A 16840-nucleotide genomic window follows, 5' to 3' on the forward strand; every position below is an offset into this window, starting at 1 on the left:
AAGCACAATCTGCGCTGCTATACGTTCTCGGTGACAAATCGCACAACGCAGGAGCACACGCACAAATGTTTAAAGAATGGGACGACAGACCGCCCGCAGTTTGCCATGACGTCGAAATAAGAAGCACAAACAGCGACGTTTCTGTACTTTTCTGGTCAATAGTTCAGTTCGCATGGTTGCGGCACGCATTACTTTTTTTTTTTAATCCAAACGACGAAAACTGTGCGAGCACAAATTAGCGCGGCGTTTGTGACGTTTGAATTTGGCGCCTTTTCCCGCGCATGCCATTAGCTCCGGCCGGTGCACTGTGTTACTGCGCTAAAGAAAGTAGTTCATCAAAAAGCGAAGCAAAAAACTTTTATACACTTGCAAATCGCAACAATTGTTCAGTAATAACATGAAATTACATAATTTGTTATCCAATGGTACAATTTATGATAATATAAGCGTGTATTTGTATGAGTGTACATGTATGATTGCGCATTTGCGCTGTTGATGCTTAGCGCATTCCGGCGAGTTCGTGCACGCAGCTTGCATGAGAGTTTCCTGCGTTTCCTGTGTTCTTTGTGTGCTTCGCTGTGACATCTTTGGAATATTTCTGCGTGTTGCTCGCTTTTTATGGACTTGTTGCCTCGAAGATCGCCATGATCGCCTCCGACTCGGCGACATCAAGGGTGAGTGAGTGTTTCGAATTCCCCTTGTTCGTCCATTGCGACGCGGTGAACGGAAGCGGGGAAATGATTTCAGCGCTTGTTCGTGTCTTCCGCGCGCCTCTTTTCTAGTTTTCATTCCTAGTACTATCCTTCCGTTGCGAGAATGGGTTGTACAGCACTAGATTTGCGGTAGATAACGTGGAGTTTTGTCCTGGTTTAACTTTACACTCCGCTTGTGGTGACGTAAGGCAGCTATGTGGTGCCACCTAAAACAGGGCATGTTGTACGCCATGATTTCTGATACGGTGTTCGAGCACCGATTGAGTTAGCCTTATTAATGAGCGCAAAACAATGCGACGTGAAACCACCCGATCTGTACTGTAATCGAAGATATTTCGTTTGCGCCACGCTAGTACAAGGCGTGTGAGCGAGCTTTCAGCAAAAAAAGGGGGGTGGGGGTGCGGTGGGATTGGCGAAAGTGTATTCTGTTGCGCTGTTCCCTTCAGGATCGAGTGACTCCGCGGTGCTTCAAGGCCATTATCTGACACGCCGTGCGGCCGATGTTCGCGCGATCGGAAAACACAGAGGAGGCTGTCGCGCAATAATAATAAAGAATTTCAAGGGTGTACATGCGATACGTGAGATACAATAGGGGTGATGCCACAGAGTGCTGCGAAATCATTACGCCTTGCCAACCGCGTGCGTTTTGTTTTCCCCCAGGTCGCGCGCATTCAACTTTATTTTTTCATCTTCTCCGTTCGTCGCCATCGAGTGCTTCGCCCAAACGGCTTCGCGTAGGCGCTCTTTGCATTCACGGAAAGGCAGATTTCATGGCACTCCAGGTCCTACAACATTCAAAATAATGTAATTTCGTGAAATTGCAGCTTTTCGCACTTCAGTAACTGATTTAACAATAGTTTTAAAATCAGTAAAGGAACGAGATGCCTGGCATATCTGCGTTGTCGTCCCACTGTGTTTCGAGGCGGCATGTATACGTTATCGGCAACATAAACATCAATAATTACCATGTTTCTTGTGACCATAGAAGTAGCTAGTTATGTCGAAAAGCTATTTTTGCTTTGAATCAGAGCACTATAGAGTGAACAGATTGAAAGGGGAGCGCATCGTTGTGAACTAAATCACGACGCTTTCCCACAAGCTTGGAATAATGCTTTGTCGAAAGAGCAGTTCTGTGAAATTCTTTCTTTGAGAGTAAGCAAAACTTCAGTAGCATCAGGTAGACGGGGAGTAAAAGAATGTAACACTGGTTTTATATGAAGGAGCTGCCTTTAATATGTGGCCATAACAGTTAAGTAGATGCGTGGAAATAATTTTTAAAATAAGTAGAGGAATGTGAAATAAATTTTTAGCAAGGTCACACTGCCATTGGCAAGAGCGGCCACACTTTAGTGTATTCAATGACTAGTCATTTGTATCCGTCCATTTATGCCAGCCTAATGGTCCATGTAGCTCTTTTGATTGTCGCTTTTGCTGCATCGTGGCTTCACGTTTTAATAGTGACATCTTTTTTCAGATTCAAAATGAGCTGGGAGAGGCCCCAGCTGGAACGGTAAAAGTGAATTCTTTGGCCATCCATTCTGTAGCGTCACGATGATCAAATACAGTGATACCGTGAAAATGTATTGCAGGAAGCAGAAAAAACAACAACATTGCTGATGCAACTGCAACGCATTTGCTCCGGTGATCAATTGGTGCAGAGTGCCTTCATTAGGAGACATGGTGCCTTTTAGCACTCAGCTTAAAGACTTTGCAACTGCACTGGAACTGGGAGTGAATTTCATTGTCACTTGTGAACATATTAAACGCGGAATGTGCCTTTTTCAGTGTATATGCCTGATATGAGAGGGGCGTTCAGAAACTTAGTGTGGACATTAGTGGTCTGCATGAGTGCACATCTTTCTAGTTTTACCAGAACGAAGGTATTATGACCTATGTCATACAGCAGTGCACAGCTAGAGGTATCAAACCAGAACAGCAGCACCCTTTGAGAAAGTTGGCTGAAGAACGAGCAGTGATTGGGGCTTTCTGCATTTCAAGGGCCAAATTCCAAAAAGATTGATGCCGAGCTGGACGGTGTGAAGTGCCGGTCACCACATGCTGTAGCCAGCATGGCATTTTTAATCTCCTTGGCATTATGTCTCGTTAAGATACAGAATTTGCATCACTGCTCATAAAGAAATTGGAAATTGGGAGGTTGAGGGGAAGTGGAAGGGCTCCCCTCTGGAGCAGCCAGTGCATGCCCTTTGCTATACTGATAATCCTACCTTAATGAGAACGAGTGATGCATGTTAACCTATTATGCAGCCAAGTGCATTCCTTGTTTTGTATTAAGGGGACACTAATGACACCTTAAATGAATTTAAAATAAAGCATAGTATTAAATAACTACTTCTGTAACTTTCTTGGTAGTTTGATTATTAGAGAAAATAAAGCTCAAAGTTCAATTTTCTGAGTATCGCCCCAAAATCTTTGTGCTGACGCCTCATTGTCACATCATGGATTCCAAGTATTTTTTCAAACTTGGGCTGTATTGGTTCTGTAAAAGTTCCTGACGCATTTTATTTTGGGTTTTTGGAATACGATGAAGAACATCTTTATTTGTAAAAAAAATTGCTACACCTCAACAGACATCATCAAAATCCATGACGTCACAGCAAGCGGGTGTGGTAACTTCAAGGCAGCACTGCCACCAATCTTTCCTCTTGATGCTTTTACAGTTTACTCAGCCTCTTGTCACGGTATGAGTGAATCTCTTGAATTGTAGGAAGGTCATGTACAGATACATCTAAAATAATTTTTGTCGTTAGTGATTTCATGCCGTAGTTGCTTAGCGGTGTTGGCACAGCTCCGCTAAGCACGAGGTCACAGGATCAAACAGCCGCATTTTGATGGAGGTGAAATACAAAACTGCCCAGGTACCTTGCAGCCTGATTTGGTAAAAATTAGTCCAGAGTTCCCCACTAAGGCGTGCCTAAACATCAGATTGTCGTTTTGGCACTTAAAACGCCAGAATTTAATTAATTTAATTTTGCTTTAGTGCTCCTTTAAGCTGTAGAATTCATGATCTTTGCAAAAACTCATGCTCGAAGTATTCTCCATAAAGATTAAATAAACAGTAGATATAAGTGTCTATTTATATTTTGAATTGTGGTGATACGTGATGACTATTAGAACGGTGGTACAACGAGACAGACAGAATTGTAATACAATGTATGACGGCACGATGATGCACATCGAGGAGATGACAGTTTCCCTAGAGGTCCCTGACATGGACATCAACTGACTGTCCACAAACTTTTAAGTTCACTCCGTGATCTTGTGCAGCCTGTGCTTTGCCAGTCGATTAATTTAATTGAGGTGGTGGTTGGCACATACTGTCCTTGCAGCTTATGTACATTTCATACAGTGGAGTGGAATCTCACATATTACTTCTGCAGCACAGCAAGCTAACGTGACGTGTAGTGGTAATCTTAGTAATGATCGACAATCATGTCCCTCTTTGAGCTCCTAACGCTGCTTGCCAACACAAGCAGCAGCAGTTGCCCAAGATAGCGGGAAGGAGATTCATTGAAAAGTGGCATATGCCCAGGGTTGCATACCCAGTCACCCAAGCTGTTCCAACGGTTGATTTTGAACTCTTCCCTCAACATAGCAGCCCAATCTCCCCATTAGACCATGGACTACCTATTGACACAAATGGATGGGAAAATAGAGACAAACACCTGAAAATGTGAAGTATCCTAAGAATGGTAATCACAATAAATAGTACTAGATGTGCATTAGCGCAAGCTCTTGGGCCAGTTGGTGCATGATGAACTTGAAAAAGGGGGGGGGCCAGCAAAACAAAAGACGCGCACACACGTAAAAGGCGTTAGACAGGGATGGACGCTGGTCCGTCCCAACGTCCGTCCGTGTCTAATGCCGTTTCCTTGTGTGCGTGTCATTTGTGTTTCGCTGGTACTCCCCTTTTTCAAGTACTAGATGTTTGGATACTTTGGTTTATTATTCTTGTTTGTGCTGGATTGTTTTTCTGAAACATGTGGCGTCCAGACAGCATAAGAAGCTTGTAAGAAGTCAAGTTTAGCAATCTAGATTTGCAACAGGTACTTTTGTAATTTATTTGCAGTAGGGCTGTTGTGTGAATGTGCTTGAAAGGCTTAAAACTGTTTTGCTAACATTTACTTAAACATGCAGGTTCACATAGGTTGAAGGAGTGCACATTGAGAAGGTTATCCTGGCACAGTTTACCATGGCCTGCCATGGTGGACCAGGAAAGTTTGCAAGGGCCTTGCTTCACCATGTGTTCACAGAGGAGGAGCTCATGGGCCATTTGCGCTTTGGAAATAACACCAAGGGGCAAAAAAGGCTCTTGACCCCACCAGGGTCAGTGCTGTTATAGGCAAGTACCATATATCATTTCTGGTTGCATTTTTACATTCACATTTTTTTCTAAAATTATGAACTTGCCATTGGCATAACAAACGACTTTCAAGTAGCCCGTGTGTGCAGTTGTGTGCGACAATAGCCTACTATTTGGAAGGACTGTTCGTATGGTCTTAAGTGCATAATGCCGCCATACTCAAATGCTTCTAAAATTTAAAAGCTGCCTTCACTGCTGAAAGTTTTTAGTGGCTCCACCACATAAAATGAGCTGCATTTGCGCATTAGCAGTGTTACTTGGCTGTCTTTGCAAGGAATAGTTGTCTGTGAAGCACGCTCCAAATCTATTGGCATGGAGGACATGTTTAGTTAGCCTGAAAATTTTATTCTAATACGCGAATTGCAGAGAAGGCATGCTCAAGTGTGGTTACTGCTCAGCTCGAGCAGGAGCATGTTCACCAAATTGCAGAAGTCAAAACAGCTCTCCAGGTTCTGAGATGTGAAACAGTAGTTTCACCAATTTTAACAGACCACATCGAATTAAGGTTGCTCCTATATTGAAGGAGGTCCATGTGATGCCAGACAGCAGCCTTTTAGCAGAGGGAACCTGAGTGGTGTGGCAATTTTCTTTTGGTTGTTTCAATCAAAGAAACAACAGGGACAGAGTTGCAAGCATTGCTGTCAACAGTACTACGTTTAGTGGGCGCTTACTCATTCTAAGCACTTAACCTATGACTCGTATTTATTAACGCACACTTTATCACTTTGTATTCTAAGATATGAAAAAAATATTTATGTGGCTTTTCCCCATATACTTCAATAAATTGAGAATAGGCTCTTGGGGCCTAATGTATAAAGCTTCTTACAGACCATCGGAAATGCCACTACTCCCATTCTGAAATTGTTAGAATTAATTCCTGCATCCTTACTTCACCTACCTGTTAACAGGGTTATTATGAACCATTTCCAAGTAGATTATGGGCTTAAATTAATCAAAAAGATGAATGGGCTTTTCTGTCGCTCTTGTTTAGCCCGTTGAGGATCACATTTTGGGGAGAAATATGCCTCTCTAATTTAGGAGTTATATATTTTTTGTGGTGTGCAAATGCTCAAAACTTTCGAATTGAATAGTGTCCTATTCAATTTAGTCTTTGAATGGTCACTATTTGTAAATGCGAGTATTCTAATATTTCGAAACACCAATAAAACATGAAATTTGAGCCAAAGTACGGTAAATTTTCACCTCCAATAACATAGTGTAGACATAAAACGTAACAACTTGTAATAGCAGACCAGGCTACGTTACTTCAGTAGCTGTACTTTAGAGGCTGTACAGCAATCATTTATGCTTACTGAAGAGTCCTGTGCATGTGAAGAAACTTTCTGCTGCTCCATTTGTGCTTTTAATAAACAGCTTTTCATAACATAACAATGACAGAAACTTGCTAACTTTAATAATACTAGGATGTGAGCCTCATCTTACAATAAGTGTGTTATCAGCTGTTCATTATTCAGAAACTATCCATTATTTGATTTGCTTCTAGCATTATTCGGTTCAGCCTCAAAAATCACTTTTCGCACACCCTTAATATTTTTATTGCAGATTTAAGTTCTTCAGAGTGACATTCCAAGAAAATAAACTGGTAAATAATATTTTTAAATAACAATAAAGTGGCAATACCATTTCAGTATTTGCAGTTTTACATGTTTTATTTTTTTATGCAGGATAAAGCAGCATAATTTTTTTGTGTAATGAAACTTACAAAAACCTTTGGCAACACTCCCAAATTACTGCAATGACAGACACCAAGGAGCTAGGTGAAAAATCAGTTTTGGAGAAACCCAAGGAGCGACAGCACTATAAGAATATTTTCTAGAAGTCTCAGAAGGTTGCAGCACCTCCAGTGGGATGCTAGGCAACACTTCGTTCTGAAAAGGCAAATTTTTTTCAGAACGTTCCATCACAGCCACAGATGTACGGCAGTGAACCCTAAAAGGGTTAAAGAAGTCAGTCCTATCGCATATGGCTCTTAGAAGACGCCATTTCTTCGTCTCTGTCACATTCTGCATGTGTCATGCTAAGCAGCTTGGTGCACTACACGGAATCCTCATTAGAACAGTAATTCAGTCGTCGAGGCAGAAAACATACTTCACTGTAAGCAGTGTCTTCTTTAATGTAGAAAGTCTTAAGTCATTGTAAGGCGAGAAGTACATTCCGATTGCATGTGAACTCAGGAAACCTAACATCAAATGAAGCTACACTCAGTTGTAGTGACATGACAGTATTGTATTTGGAGCATGGAAAAGCACAGTGAAGTGCAGCAAATTTTAATTATGAAAGTTACAAGAAATAATTTTAGTTGTCAGTTCAGGTTTATTTATGAACGACATGAATTTGTTTCACCATTTCGTTTCTCAGCAAGCAAAGCTCACATCTTTGACATTGAGGATATTCATAAAGTTATTTTGCTACAGTGTTTTGTTCCTCTTTGCCCTTTCCTGCATTTGACACTTAGTGGAGTCCTGTGCCGCACTGAATAAATTTAAATGGTCATGCTGTAAAGCTGTACCCGTGGAAAGTTGGACTAAAGCAACACAAATACATAAATCAATTTCGTTATAACGAGGGCAGATTGCATGCCATTCTTTTGCATGTGGAAGTTGCTTTTTAAAACTTGTTCTGGCTTCTTGTTTTTGCAGGCTTCACGTGTCGCAAATTGCCTGGTACCAACATGCCCTATGTAAAGAACTGTGGCCTCGCTTCTCGCATGGGACCAATAACCTCTCAAGAGCCCAAGTTGGACAGCTCAAACCAAAACACAAGTGTTGTGCTTTTGTAACTCTCGACATTTTTATGTTCTGTGTTAGTCTCCTGAAGGGCCCAATTTGGATTTCTCAAATGAGCTTACAAATGTTGTGCCTTTCTATGCCTTCACATTTTTATGTTAATTTTATTTATGTTAATTATGTGGGTCTCCTGAGAAGTCCACATTGGATTGCTCAATCCAGAATACAAGTGCTGTGCTTTGTTATAGTTCACTACATTTTTATGTTAGTTTTTGATATGGTTCTAGTAAGGAAAGTGTTTCCTTATTAATATATTTTTTAAGTATCTTAAGCCATTTCATGCCAAACCACCCAATTTTGTCAAGAACTGTTGCATTATGGCAAACCATTTCAAGTTTGCTTGATTTTGAGTAGGTACAATGAGAAAATTTGCTTTCGTACATACACTTGAGTCATTCCAGGGCAACCAACCAACGTTTTTTTGACCATCACAGATATAGTTGAAGCTCCAAACTCTTGCTCCCCATTTATTTTCCTTCGCAAAAATTTTTTTGAACTTTGGCAAAAATTCATTGTTCTTGCCCAGCTAAGCTAGAAGGCACTGATACACGTTTCTTCTGAAAGGGAAATTGTATGATCCAAATATTCAGATGGTGTTCATGTCAAGAGACTGAAGTGCTGTGAGTGCCAAAATTTGCAAAGTTTGAATTTTCTTCTAACGTAGGGAAATACAGAAGGCACAAAATAAATATAAAATCAGACTGGTTGACTTGGGATAGCTGCAAAATATTTCAAGCCTTGGAGGTTCAGTTGATCAGCTAAAAAACTGTAAAGTTCAAATTTTTTGCAAAAAGCTTCGTGTTGAAGGTAAAAAAATTAGCTTTGGTGGTTGGCACAAAAGTATATGTCGCCCATCGTTACACAGCCCTACATGTCTGCTATCATGTGACAAGTAACAAAAAGGTATTATTCTTTAAGTGCGATAAATTATTTTTTATAATGTTCATTTGTGGATCACACATACAGCATAAATATATGAAGCCATGTCATCTAGTAAGGAAATATTGTTAATATAATTAGCCACAAGAACTATTCAACAAACTGACTGCCTTTTTTATCATTGCGAAGGCAGGTGACGTCTAGCACTGCAGCTGCAGTCTCAATTCGTATTTTTTTAACATGAACGCAAGAAGTGGTTGCCAATGGTGTCTGATCACATCAGACTAAACATGGCACATATGACTTTTATAGATGAGCATGTTCCGGCTCTGAAACAGTGGTAGCAAACACCACAAGAATTTGTTCGTACTCATGTAGGTTTTCAGTCCTAATTATGAAGGTGTTTTCTACTTGCATCGTCATTGGGCTTCAGGGAGCAGGGCACAAAGTGTCCTGCTCCCTCTATGTTGCATTGCACTGCGACATGCCCTTTAAAATGCTTTGTATATACAATATCAGCGCTCTTTCTGGATTTACTGTCTACATAATAGCTGATATTTCTTCTTGTAAACTCCACGAACCATATCTTTTAGCACTGCAGGATTCCCTCACGTATTTAATACGTACGAGGTCTGTTATAAAAGTATTTGACCTTTTTTTGCGAACACCTGATGAATATGTAACAAGTATGTTTTCATCAGCCGCCCTTGAACCTTTGTGCACGTGCACGAATTTTTTCCTGCCTGCCAATAGCGTGACTTGCTGGGACGCAGCATTTGAATGAGGTAGTACACAGTGCTCTCGTCGGTTTTTTATTGCAAGGAAAATGGCGGACTGACTGGAGCAGTGCTACTGCATCAAATTTTGCCAGAAACTGGGCGACAGCCAAGTGGAAACCATTCCGAAGATTCAGACTGCTTTTGGTGACTATGCTATGAGCAGCACACAGATTAAGGAGTGGTACAACCAGTTTAAAGACGGCCACGCATCGGTGGAGAGCGAGCCACGCTCCAGTCGGCCATCAACATGCCGAAATGACCAGGTCATTGCCGAAGTGAACCCCGTGGTGATGCGGGACTGTTGTGTGACTATCCAAGAAATTGTGGAAGAGGTGGGCATCAGCACATTTTATCCACATTCCATTATCACTGAAGATTTGGCCATGAAGAGAGTTGCACCGAAATTCGTTCCCAAGCTGCTCATGGTGGAGCTAAAGCAACTTCGTGTTGAAGTCTCACAGACATGCCGGATTCCACAAACAGTGACCCTAACTTCATGAACACCATAATCACTGGTGACAAGTCTTGGGGGTATGTTTACGACCCGGAAACCAAATCCCAGTCATTACAGTGGAAGCATTCCACGTCACCAACCAAAGACCGCTAAGTGCGCATCAACGTTAAAGTGTTGCTGACTGCTTTCTTTGACTCCCGCAGTGTGGTACACCACGGGTACGCACCACAGGGTCAAACAATCACTAAAGACTACTACAGGGATGTCCTCCATGGCCTTTGTGATGCTGTGTGGCGCAAGATACCGAAGTTGTCAACAGGAAATTGGCGCATCCATGACGACAATGCTTTTCTCGCACTTGATTCAGACTTTTTTGGCGAATAACCAGACTCCTGTAGTTCGACAGGCTCCTTACTCTCCTGATGTGGCCGCCTGCGACTTCTGGCTGTTTCCCAAAATCAAGAGGCCATTGAAAGAAGCGCGATTTCAGACAAGAGAAGACATTATGGCTGCAACAACAGCTGAGCTAAACTCCGTTCGGAAAGAGGCCTTCTCGGAATGCTTCTAACAATGGCAGCACTGCTGGGAGAAGTGACTGGAGTCCCAAGGAGACTACTTTGAGGGTGATTAGGTTTCCAACGCTCCAGTTATGCCAGTTTTTTTTTTCTTCAGCCAAAGGTCAGATACTTTTCTAACAGACCTCGTATTGATAGTTTATGTGCAATGGCTGTATGGTTTACCTGGCCCACACCAAACACAAGCCTCGTTGCGTTAGAGCATGTGGCCCTTGGCAATAAAATGCAGACCCTAACACCGCTTCTCTGTCATCTGTGTGGAGACAAAGCCAGCTTTGTCGTGTGCATTCCCAGCCGGCAAGCTGTGCGCACATCCGAGAAAAGTCGGTGCTGACAAAATTTCAAAAAAGAATTTCTCGCATTTAAAAATAATGCCTTCTTTAACTTCACACATGCATAGCAGACATGTAGAGCTATCCAATAATGTATCACATATTTTTTGGCCAACTACGAAAGCTGTTTTTTCCTTCAACATGAAGCGTCTTGCAAAAGATTAGAATTTGTTTTTTTTTACAGGCGATCAGCTGAACCTTCAAAGCTGCACATAGTTTATTGCTATACTATGTCACCTGGGCTACCATTCTGTATTTAAGTTCTGTCCTGTGAATTTTTCGTTACGAAAAAAAATCTGATTGCAATTTGACTCATTTTTGCCGGTGCCAAAAGCAATTGGAAGTATTCAAATATTTGAAAAATTGGCTATTTTGGCAGTTGCATCACTTCACCGTATTTCCACGCACACCATTTGAAGGCCTCGATCAATACAATGTGCATTTGAAAAAGAATGTTGATTGATGTCCTCTAGCTCAGCTGAGCAGGAAAACTAAACTGTCACCAAAATGCTATAAAATATCTGGCAAAAATTAATAAAAGTGGGTAACGAGTTTTGAACTCTAGTAAACACATGGCAATGTTTCAGCTATATGTGTGGTGTCAAAAAAACACTGGTCGATTCGGCATGGAATCGCACACCTGCAAGTGCATCTGTGCCATTGTCAGAGTTCAGTAAAAACTGCATTTTACATAGCTTTGTAAACATGGTTTATTGCTATCTAAAATACATGAGTAACAATTAATAGGTATAAGTCGGCTTAAATTTAAAATGCAACAAAAAATCTCCGGTAATGGCAATGATGTGCCTTTCATGTTTGCATGAAACCATATATTTTTCTAAATTCTTTCGTTATTTTTTTGTGACAGTGAATAAAATTGAACGCACAAAAGGAGTAACTTTGTTTTATTCCAGCACATCACTAATAGTTTTTTTTCATATAAAAATCTGAAGTAGTTAATATGAATAAGTCGCTTGATATGGAATGACCTGTGCAGGAACGTTATCATGGCAGAAAACGCAACTGTATCATGCAACAGCAATGCAGCATAATAAACTGCTCCCATAAGCATCACTTATTGTGATTGCCATATTTCAGAAGTATGTAAGGTTTACTGAAATTGGCACACGCCATTCAACCAACAAATAAGGATTGTACAGTGGTCCTTTTTCAGTTTTACAGATTTTTTTAAAGTTGTCTGTGCCAGGTAGCATAATTTTTGTTCTTGAGCTGGATTATTCAGAGGTGGACATTACTAGCACAAGAAATGGAAACATTAAACTGATTCTCATAAATTTATTAATTCACTTAAACATCAAGGCACATATTTCAGTTTGCGAATTGTAGCCAGTGAGGTTGAAAGACATATTCACTTGAAATTAATTTCCAGGATGACACCAGTTGCGAGATTTTTTCATAAATGTGAGAGACATACATGGGCATTCCGGTTACTTTTGTGCTTCAATGCATAACAGTGCGTTTTGTTAACAAAAAATTGCTACAGCAGTGCATTTCTACAGCCAGTTTGATGGCATGTGTCTCGTTACTGGTGTCATTATGGAAGTTCGTTCTTAGTGCATACACCTTGTAAAATTACCGTCTACAATTCGTAAAAACTTTATTAGGAACTGAGTTTTTCTTAGTCAGCTGACTATGGTGTCTTGATTTCTCATGCAAGTAATGTTTGGCACTCTGTATCTAGAGTTATGTTAGCTGCAACAGTCCGTGTTTAATAAATTCCATGAAACAAAGATAACCACCCTGCATATCAGGTCTCATTTGAGCGCTGTGGGCTCAAGCAAATCGTGCCATGGTAATAGTACCACTGGCTCCCTAATAGAGAAAGCAAGTACCTTTTTTGAGTGTTCTTATTGACAGTCATGTCAGTCTGCTTCTACATTTATTTATTTAGGTATTTATTTTTTTTTAATTTATTTCTTTTGGGAAATGTGTTTTACTTGAGGGCCACACAGACTACACCTTCAGTATTCAATTGTTATGGTGTCAAGCTGCAGGAAGTTTGTACTGTGCAATAGTTTTTAAGAAGTTTCTGATGTTCTCAAACTACAAATGGTTGTACATTTACACAGATGTTTGGTTACAAATAAACAGTTCACCTAGAAAAATGGTTTTTGTCTGCATCAGTTCAGCACTCTTGATTTTGTGGAGGACCATTCACTCTGACAATTGAAAAAAGTGGCATAACAGTACTGCTAGCAGTTTTGCAATATGTTTTATTACAGGCAATCTAGGAGCATGTTTTGAGCCCAGGGTGACAGAGGCCTGCGATACAAAACGGCTGTATTTAAATTTTATCCCTATCCTCTCACAGCAAACATACCAACATGACATCAAAGGTAATTATATGCAACATAGCTCAGCAGTATTTTAAGGTAAGTGCAGGTTTAAACTGCTAAATACCCAGTGGGGCATAAAGGCATTTCAACATAATTTGTGTTGATGTTCAACAGATCTGCAACAATTCTTCCATGGGCTTTCAATATTGACGAACAACCCATTTCAACAATACGTCAATGGGCTTTCAATTTTGAGACTGAACACATCTTCAACAATGCTTCAATGGGCTTTCAACATTGACAAACAACACATTTCAACAATACCTCAATGGGCTTTCAATTTTGAGCTTCAACAATGTTTCAATGGGCTTTAAACATTGACAAACAACACATTTCAACAATACGTCAATTGGGTTTCAACATTGACAAACAACACATCTTCAACAACGCTTCAATGGTCTTTCAGCATTGAAGTACACCATAGTTTCAACGATATGCCAATGATCTTTCAAATTGAGAGGCCACAATGATGTTTCCAGTGAATGTCGCGGGCCAATTATCAACACTTGTCAACAATTTCCTCAATGATGTTTCAACAATTCCCCAATGATCTTTCAAGGTCATTTGTTGACGTTGAACAATGATATGTCAATAACCTTTCAACAATTTTTTTTGTAAGGGTTTGCCCTGCAGTGGGCGTAACTAGGCTGATGATGATGATGATGAACTCATTGTAAGGGCCTCTGCTGGTTGTAGAAACTAGTAAAATGGGTAAAGAAATCTTTGGAGACGGGCAGTTTTCACGAACACTAAAGATATAACAAAATAAGACATAAGACAGCAATAACCGAAGATACCACAACACAAAACACACAAGAAGTCAACAGAGCAGCCAACAGAAATGTAATCAGCAAAATCATTTAACCGGATCATGTACTTCTAGAAAATCCCAGGTGGAATAATAGAATTTGTATATATTTGCATGAAACACAAGAAAAGAAGAAATCCTATGAGCCAAGATATCAAGCTATATCATGTAAGATCATCAAGTACATACAATTTTTCAATAAATCCTGCAACTGCCGCTCCCCTAGATGTGGTTTTGCTGTGGAAGTAGACTCCCCCCCCTACATTCTTTATATACATAAAAAATTTATTTCACTGCGGTCCTGTTTGTTTATTTTTCCAATTTGTCAGCCTGCAATACTTAGGTGGAGCATGCAGGCGTAGTTTATTGTTTTATTTATATAATTTTATTTATATTACCCAACACAACTTTTATGTTCTCTTTATATAGGTTAGTAAGTTCACTGTAGGAAGTCACTACTCCTATCAGGGAGTCTGATTCCAAGGAAAGCGCCACCCGGTTTGCTAACCCTCCGGCCAGCTTACGCGCTTCCTCTTTGGAGGGATTTCGCGAGTGAGCGGGCTACGAGAAAACGCTGATTTTAGTTCTGTTTTCTTACTGAAGTTTGTCAGGATAATAGCTTTCTTGAGGGATACTCTGCCCCTCATCAAGCTGAGAATAGCGCTCCTAGATTCGCTCTGTACAGTGTGAGTAGTTCGGTTCATGGTAGCCAGCAGTAAAAAAAAAGGTAGATTTTGGTTGACTTCGTTACACTTGCTGGCCTCTACTTCGTTTGGCGCAATCGCTAGGCGGAGTTTTATTGCGAACCGGATACATGGCCAGCATGATAGTGTTTAGGGATTGCATGTTCAGATTCGTAGACATTCCAAAGCACAAGTATTGGTACCTATACTTTGTAATTTACGCACAGTAACAAGTAGGTGCTGCAAAATAAGCTGTCAAATATTCGATATCTTTTTTGCGCTTATCAGTTCGTCACTCCATTCCTAAAAGATGTAAACTCGCGACTTCCATTTAGTGCTAACGAATTCCGCTGTGGTGTTTGGTGGCTGGTGAAAGAAGACAGAGCCGCCAGGAGCGGTGATTGATCGAAGAAGGAGGACCCATCAACACGCTCGGCGCATCTATAACTCGCCAGGATCGTGCCGATGAACCGCGCACAGCCGTGCTAGGTCTTAAGAAAGAAACAATAGTGTGCGTGCTTCGTTCAGTACGTGACCTTCAAAGTGAAGGCTAGTGCCGCTGTATAAATTCAGAAACGGAAAGCCAGGGCCGCGCGTCCTCGAAATAACACTGACGCACGACGTGACAAAACGCGCGCCCTCGGTAGTCACCAGTACAAGAATTTATGTCATGAATAAGCGAAGTAAGGGATCCTGAGAGGCGCTTTTTTCTATATTTATTCCTGAATACTCTGCGGAATTTTCTTGCGGCCGTTAACCCCTTTGTTGCATGAACAGAAGCAGTGCGTGGAAGCTGTTGTGACTTTGGGTCTCTATTAATAGGCATCTAGAAAAAGCAAAGAAAAGAGTTTTTTTCAAGTTAAAAGTTTATTTTGCAAGATACAGAATGACCACTACAGTGGACAACATGAACACTACCTTTGTATGACGAAATTTCGATATTTTTTTTTTCTCCAGATGAGCTTTCTTCCCGCACACTTGTACGCTTGAACACAAAATTTTGAATGCGGGGCACGCTACTCGTTGTAATGGAAAGGAAAAAAAATAGCCACTTTTCGGTGTCCACACCCAAGTAAACCGTGCACTTTCCACAAAGGTATGTGGTCTTGCGGTTGCATTCGCCCATCTTACATCTCTGAGCTACAGATGCTTCTTGATGCAGAAAATGCCCGTCGTCGTCGCAACGCACGTCTACGGAAACTGAACTTGGTTTGGCAGGTGGCCTTGGTTTGACTCTGGCAGCACTTGCCCGTGATTCTGCAGGAGAATCGACTTCTTCAACTGCAGTCCTTTATTGAACTTTTATCAGCACAATTGCAACCGATAGCTTGAAGTCGCTGAGTTGCAGGGTACACTCTGCTGCGAAACAGCGGTGCAGGAGCTATTCGTTCACACCCGCCAAATCTATGAGATGAGAAATCACCCGCTTGTCTCATTTTCTAGTCTTCTGGTGCGTTCTGCACATTGAAAGTAGCACGGAGCACTTGTCGACATCACTAATGTTTTCATTGTACCTTGCGACTAGGGCAAGTCATTCGACCTTAATATGTTGTTTTTGTTTTTTAGGTCGAACCACATCGCTTTTACGAGTGGGTGAGCTCCATATACGTTGGACCCCGTTACGACTAGTCTGTCGTCGTAGCATTCGAAAAGCATAATGATATGGTCTCTATCGAATTTGTAATCAAATGAACCTCTGCCTTGTTTTTTGAGCTCCTTCTCTATCATGAGGGGGCATTTGGCAGTTAGGTTATTGCGCATGGTGCATGTCGCGTGCAATCCGTTGTCTTTCAGGAGAGATAATGGTTCTGGAGACGCAAAATAGTTATGGAAACAGAGGATAGTGCTCAATGGTACACTTGTGACAAGGTACAGCACCACTCGACCTGACGTGCCAATTGTGAGTGGTGCGTCAGGTGGGTCCGACTTCAAATTGTCGCTTTGAAACTAGACTTGATGGACGTATTCAGACTGACCAGCCCTGACCCAGACCTTGTAGCTTTATTTCTTTGGCTTCTTCGCCATGAAGACTCTCCATGGATTTCTTCCTTTGAAAACCTGTCAGGGAAACC

General features: G+C 41.1%; 1 long non-coding RNA gene across 1 annotated transcript; it reads left to right on the forward strand.

Annotated features, from left to right (window-relative positions):
* Positions 1-508: 508 nt before the first annotated feature.
* Positions 509-13046, forward strand: LOC126544222 (uncharacterized). The gene is made up of 4 exons (XR_007602099.3): positions 509-674; positions 2188-2223; positions 4869-5073; positions 7755-13046. It is a non-coding gene; the product is annotated as an uncharacterized lncRNA (long non-coding RNA).
* Positions 13047-16840: the final 3794 nt, after the last annotated feature.

Source organism: Dermacentor andersoni, chromosome 3 (assembly GCF_023375885.2).
Source record: "Dermacentor andersoni chromosome 3, qqDerAnde1_hic_scaffold, whole genome shotgun sequence".
NCBI classification, from domain to species: Eukaryota; Metazoa; Arthropoda; class Arachnida; order Ixodida; family Ixodidae; genus Dermacentor; species Dermacentor andersoni.